Genomic DNA, 6946 nt, shown 5'->3' with positions numbered 1-6946 from the left:
CCGGCAGAGGCGGCGGCCGCTCTTGGCTCCTCCCTCCCCCGCCCCGCTCTGGCAGGGGCTCGGGCTCGGCGCGCCCAGCCGGCTCGCGGCTGCTCCCTGCAGGCCGCCTCGCCGCCGCCGGCCCCCGCCCCCCGCTCCCCGCCGCGCCCCGGGACCCCGGCCAGCTCCCCGGCCGCCCCTCGGCCGCCTCTGCCCCCTCCCGACCCGCACTCGCCCGCCCCACTCCAGGCGGCTCCGGCAGGAGTGGTGCTTGGTGACATATTTTGGAAGAGATGTCATTTAAAACATAGCCTTCGCTTGCTGCAAGAATTGGGGGTTGGGGGTGGCACCACGGAGATGGAGAAGGGCACATCGGGGAGCCGAGCCGCCTGCACTTTAGAAGTCCGGGAGAAACTCTAAACACCAAACCGCAGGCGGTTTAGAGTTTGTTTTGAGTTCGGGTCCCTTTTCTGCCAGTAACTCCCTGTATGACCTTGAGCAAATCACCACCTCTCCAGGTGACAAGCTTCCTCAACCTTACAATTCGAGGATTGAGCACGTGACCCCTGGGGTCCTCTTAAATTAAACCATCCTGTGTTTTTAATCCTTTTGGGGGTATGCTTCCCCATTACTTCCCTTGCAGGCTCATTTTTAACATCATTACCTGCCTGATCCACTGCCTCCCCTTTCAAATGTCACCCTCCTCCAATGTAGGCTTTTTCTATTCACTGCCACCAGTCATTTCCTCGACAATCTGGTGCTCTTTCTGAGCTGGGGAGGGGGCGAGGCTTGCCCTACCCCCTTAACTCTCAGCTTCAGGACAGCGGGTTTTCTTTCCACGTTTGCCCCTCCCCATCCAAATGTACAAGGCCAGTCCAGAGAGAAGGGTGGGCTGCGAAAAAATAGATCCCCTTCCCCAAAGGAGAGGTCTCCATCATGCCAGCCCCACCTCTGATGCGCGCGCGCGCACACACACACACACACACACACACGCACACACACACACACCTGCATTCGTGGACATAAAACCAACCCAGTGACGCCAGAGCCCCTTTCATCTCGAGATCTCCCAGCGGCAGGCAGGACTCTAATTACCCCAGCACCCCCTCTGGGCCCGCCGGTTCCCCCGCTGTCATTAGCCCAGTTTTACCAGCGGGGGCCCTAGCCTTCCCACGGCTCCCAGGGCGGAGCCCTGTCTCCACCGTCTGCTCTTGGAAAGGTGTGTGTGTGTGTGTGTAGAGCTGGTGTGTGTGTGTGTGTATGTGTGTAGAGCTGGGGTGTGTGTGTGTGTGTGTGTGTGTGTGTGTGTGTGTGTGTGAAGGAGAGCTATTCTACCAATAGCCCAGTTTGTACTAGGCAGAATCACTTTCAAATGTGGGGTTCTGACCAACAGCCTATGGGAGTTGGGCTGCCCTCGCTTTTCTTAGTCTCAGCCACCTGCATCCTGGCTCTGTTGCAGCCACTTCTTTTACAGGGGGTCCTGGCATTTGCAATGCTTGGATGAGGGGAGGATAATTCTCTTGGGACCTCCCTGGAATCACAGGGATGAGAAGGGCAGTTAGGGAGAAACCCTTGGGATGCAGAGTGGAGTGCTGGTGATGAGGGGTTTGCAGATGGGGGAAGGGAGATGGCAGCAGGGAGCTAGAGCTACAGCCTGCAGAGTCAGCATGCAGTCAGTGAACCTGTGGGTTCTGCCTGGGCTCATGGTGAACATGCAACAGCTGCAGTGTGGGGCAGGAAGCTGATCGTGCAGGGTCAAGGCAGCGTGCAGTGGGAGGAGCACCGAGGGTGGCTGTCTGCCAATCGATGCCATCTCCTCAGTGATGGGATTTGGCTGATATCCTGGGGCAGGGGACAGGGCTGTGCTGTGCAGCGGCCAGGGTGCAGGCTGTGCCATGTGTGGAAACAGTCCTTTGGGACTGGGTTGCCCAGGGAGCTGGGAGATAATCTCAATGCATAAGACATCTTTATGAGATGAGCTACTGTATCTTCTGCCTCCATCAGCCAGAACCAGAGGCAGTGAAGAGGTCTAACGACAGTCAGGATTAAGGCAGGGTGATGGAGTCCAGAGCGGGAAGGTGAAAGCACTAGGGTTTTCCTCTTCCCTCCATTCTGGCTTCTCCACCACATCTCTCTAATGAAAGGCCCTAAAGTTATTGGACGAGGGAGACTTTATGAAATCCTAGATCCAGAGCCATAGATAATGAAGTGCCTCCTGCTCTATCTTTTTCCCCAGGGCCTGAGTAGGCACTTTGAATTCAAAGAGGAAAGTCCACCCGTCCTACCTTCTCCTTACCTCTCTCACTTTCCTTCATTCCCGACATGGGCTGGTAACAGACCTGGACAAGGGCAAAGTGAAGGGCACGCTGCCTCCAAAACAGGCATCTTGCCAGATGCCAGGATCTAGCCTAAGTCTAGGCGCTTACAGACCCTGGCCCTGGGTTGCGTCATTCCCCTTCCCACCCCACTCACCCTGCCTACCCCCATTTCTCAAAGCTTCTAGCTCATCTCAGAGTCATTTCATCCCCATCGTGTTCCCTCCTTGTCACGAAATCCTTATCCAGGCTGCTCCTCCCATCCCTGCCACCTCTTCAGGGCTGAGTCCAAGGGGAGAGCAGAAGGGTGGGGCTCAAGTGAGGAGGGATAGAGACCCTGCAGGGATATGTCTGACGGCCCCCTCCCTCTTAGACTTCGGTTACCAAGGAGGCAGCAAGAACAGCCTGTTCTCTGGGCTCCCATCGGAACAGCTATGCCCAGGCTTCTCCCTCTTTTTCTTCCATTCCTTCTCTCCCTCCCAGACTGTTGCTAGGAAGCACCCCAGGACTGATCAAGGGTCTCACCCCTAGAAACCTGGGGATCCAGATAGCTTTCTAAAGAGCTTCTCTCAAATCCTGGAAGCCAAGACCCCACTCAGCATTCTCCACTCCTACCAAGAATCCACAAACAGTTTGGGGGAATGGGGACAAGGCCTCCTTCAGCCTGCCCTGGAATGAACGAGCCCTTCAGTGGCCTGGGCCTAAGTAATTCCCGTTCCTATCTCCCTTTGACCTCCTGGGCCCTAGGTGATGTCAGCAAGTGACGAGGTGTCTAACAGACACCCCCTGACTCCGCAGATACAGCCCCACTTATTGGAGAGTTCTGGAAAGAAGAAACTGCTGCTGCTGCTGCTGCTAAGTCGCTTCAGTCGTGTCCGACTCTGTATGACCCCATAGATGGCAGCCCACCAGGCTCCCCCGTCCTTGGGATTCTCCAGGCAAGAACACTGGAGTGGGTTGCCATTTCCTTCTCCAATGCATGAAGGTGAAAAGAGAAAGTGGTCACTGAGTTGTGTCTGACTCTTAGCGACCCCATGGACCGCAGCCTACCAGGCTCCTCCGCCCATGGGATTTTGAGGTATCACCAACTAAGAGAACATAAAACCTAAGTATTTATCTCTCTTACTGATTTTTTAATCAAGAAAAGATAGTAGAAAAGGAGGAGACAAAAGGAGGTCAGTTTATGCGATTTGGGGATCAGCAGCTGGCAGAGATGAGAGACTGAGAAATTAGCAAACAGTTGCCCAACTAAGAGTAAAGTGACCACTTATTGCTCCCTATCAATCACCTTTGTCCCATCAGATGCCCTGTTTATGGGTCACAAAAAAGAGAGCCAGGGAAGGGACTCAGGCCTGGCTGAGCCTTGCTTTGGTATCTGAGGGTAAAAGTAGAAAAAGAAGCTGACACCTTCTCCAGGTTGTCTTTCAGAGCTTATTCTAATTTTGTTCAAACCTTTAATACATCTCAAGTATCAGATCCCCTAAATGTTTCCAGCTTCTGGTCTCAGAAGGTTCCCACCTGGAACCCCTTCATCCTGCTTTGCCAGGAGAAGAGGTGGGGGGCAATCTCCTTTACCTGCCACACCACAGCCCTCCCGCTCCAGTTAAAGGAGAGATGGCCCAGGCAGCTGTGGAGGTCAAGAGGACAAAGTGGCTCTCAGAGCCAGAAGGGAGGAGCAGTGGCCTGTCCAGGGTTCAGGATCACGGCACTCTCTTCTCCTCCTTGCTGGAGGGTGTGGAGAGAGAAGGCATCCTTCAGGTGTTAGAGAAGAAACCACTCTGAGGTTCAGAGTGGTTCAGTGGTTCAAAGGTTCAGATTCTGCCTTTCACTGTCCTGGCTGGCCTCTTTCTGGACCTCTCCTGGGGCCAGTGGGAAGATAGAGGCGGAACTGGGGGGGATCCAGGAACTGTCCCTAAGGGGGGACCACCTTGTAGTCTTCTCCATCCCCCCCTTTCCCAGATAGACAGAGAGTAGAGAGCTTAATGTGGGGACGGGTAAGGGGAGGGAACTGGTTTGGAGCCAGCTGTGTACAGAGTGTGGAGTGTGTGGGAATGACTTGCTTTCTTTCCCATCCACCTGCTGCCAATTAACTCCCCATAGTGGGGGGACCCAGGCAAGCTTCCAAAGGAAAATGTTCTTCCCTATAGAGAGAAGGGATGATGACACCCTTTGTGCCTTGAGTTCTTACCAAGTATTTCAGAGTTTCTTGGTTTAGACTTGCCACTTTTCCCTACACTTCTTTCCAGCCTAGATGAGGAGTGTTCCCATCTCCTTGGGTACCCAAACCCCGATTCCTCATAGCATTTTACCCCACCGCAAGTCTCCACTCCAACCTAGTTCCTTTTCAGCTACTCCTTCAGTGTTGCCATGTCACTCTGCCTGGCTGGCTTTTTTGGTTTGTTTGTTTTTATTCATTTTCAATTTGAGGGCGCCGGGTCTTAGTTTCAGCACATGGGATCTTTACTTGCAGCGTGTGGGATCTTTAGCTGGGGCATGCAAACTCTTAGTTGTGGCATGTGGGATCTAGTTTCCTGATTAGGGGTGAGACCCAGGCTCCCTGCATTGGGAGCACAGAGTCTTAGCCACTGGACCACCAGGGAAGTTCTACCTGGCTGGCTGGCTTTTACTTGCCCCTCTTCTCCAGCCAGTCCCCTTCCCCCGCCAGCAAAATGAAGAGCTTGGACCTTGGGGCTAAGAGGGTGGAAGTGAGAGCTCAGCTTCTATCGGTGCTGAGAGAGAAGAAACAGACAGCCTAGGAAAGTGGAGTAAGGAAGAGGGATATTTGAGAGGGACTGTGTGTGGGGAGGGTTTCCTTCTCCTCCCAAAGAGGATATTGGCATCTCTTCTCTCACCCACTGGAGGATTATCATGGAATGCCGGTCTTGTGAAGGGCAAGTCAGAGAGCCTGCAGGGCCCTAGAAGCTCTTCTGGTTTGGGGGAAAGAGGTGGGGTATGGAAAGGCAGTCTCTGAAACTGACACACTAGAGAGGACAAAGTAGAAAAACTGCAAATAGCCCTTACCCAGAACTAAGGGAAACCTTTTAGTGAATTCTTTGGCAGTCCAGTGGTTAGGACTTCATGATTTCATTGCTGAGGGCCCAGGTTCAATCCTTGGTCAAGGAATTAAGATCTCGCAAGCTGTACGGCACAGCCAAAATAAAATAAATAAATAAATAAGGGTGTCCTTTTAAACTCTTAGAAGTCCAGTCCTTGGGGAAACCCTGCCAAACCAAGAGAAAGAGCTGCTGGTGAGAGGTGGGGGACAGGGAAGGCAGATGGTCTCATGACAAAAGCTGCCTCTCTGCCACTGTAAAGTGGGGGAGAAGGCACCCCTCCCCAGAGGTCTGCTAGCTTCCTGCCAGAAGGGGATGGTCTGAGTTCAGAATGCCATTCTCCTCAGGGCCCAAACATTCTCCACTCCCATGTGGACCAAGTCAGGAGCAGTCACAAGGTTGACAGCTTTTTTCTAAGAGGACAGTTTGGGTTCTGTGGGATGGGAGTGGAGCTGCAGGATGCATGAATGTGTCAAGGTGGGAAGCCCTGAGCTGCAGTTACAGCAAAGGAATAAGAGGAGGGAGGCGGGCAAAGGTAGAGTTGGGGGCCTGGGAGAAGCAGGGAAGCCAGGTACATGAGAGACTGCTGAGAAACAGGGTCTGTAGCCGGCTTCAATGTGTGTGGCTGAGGGGAGTTTGGAGGTCAAGTGTGAGAAGTTTGGGTTCTCCCTCCTTCCTGCTTTGGAAGCTTTGGCTACACATATTTGGCAGCTGTTTTGTATAAACATCATTCCCCAGCGGTGTCGCTTGGGCAGGCACTAAAGGGAGCAGAATGGAGGGGCTGTGGGTGGGTTATGGGGAAGGAGGAAGCTGAAGGCAGTCATGACCTTAGAGGGCTGTGATCTGGGTCTCCTCCAGCTGCACTCTCCTCTTCAGAACAGGAGTTCTGGTCTCCCTGTTTAGACTATGCTCCAGACACCCAGGATTCTGTCATTCTTTGCCCGGAGAGCTGCAGGTTTGCTTCCAGAGTCTGAGGGGGACTGCTCTTCCAGATTCATCCCTCTGAGAACTGAGTCTGACACTTAAAGGGTGACCAAAGAATGGGGATTGGGAAATATTGATGGAACTTGGATTCAGGGATGGGGATCTGAGGCTCCTTGTGGTATGGGATGGAGGGCTGAAAATAGGGCTGGCAGGACACTGCCTTGTTCCAGTTGTAAATGTAGTTCTGGTTGTAAATGTTAGTGGTGATCTGTCCACGGGGCAGGACAGGGATGAGGGCTGTGTGTGGAGAGGCTCAGCTGTTGGAGTCAGAGGTGGGTAGCATTTACTTTTGGCTTCTAACTGGGGAAGGGGGGTTGGAAAAAGGCTAATACTGCAAACACTGGACATAATTATCTATAATGTGGTTCCATAGGTTAGAGCAAGACATCATGTTTTTAAAGTAATTAATTTATGTTTGGCCGTGCTGGATCTTGGTTTCTGAGCATAGGCGTTCTCTAGTTCAGGTGAGTGGGGGGTTACTCTCTAGTTGTGGTCTGTGGGCTTCTCACTTCGGTGTCTTCTCTTGTTGCAGAGTGTGGGCTCTAGGGCCTGCGGGCTTCAGTGATCGTGGCCCTTGGTCTCTAGAGCCTGGGCTCAGCATTTGTGACCCATGGG

This window comes from Budorcas taxicolor, chromosome 19 (assembly GCF_023091745.1).
Source record: "Budorcas taxicolor isolate Tak-1 chromosome 19, Takin1.1, whole genome shotgun sequence".
NCBI classification, from domain to species: Eukaryota; Metazoa; Chordata; class Mammalia; order Artiodactyla; family Bovidae; genus Budorcas; species Budorcas taxicolor.
The sequence above is the reverse complement of the archived record's forward strand: the minus strand, read 5'-3'. Positions refer to the sequence as shown.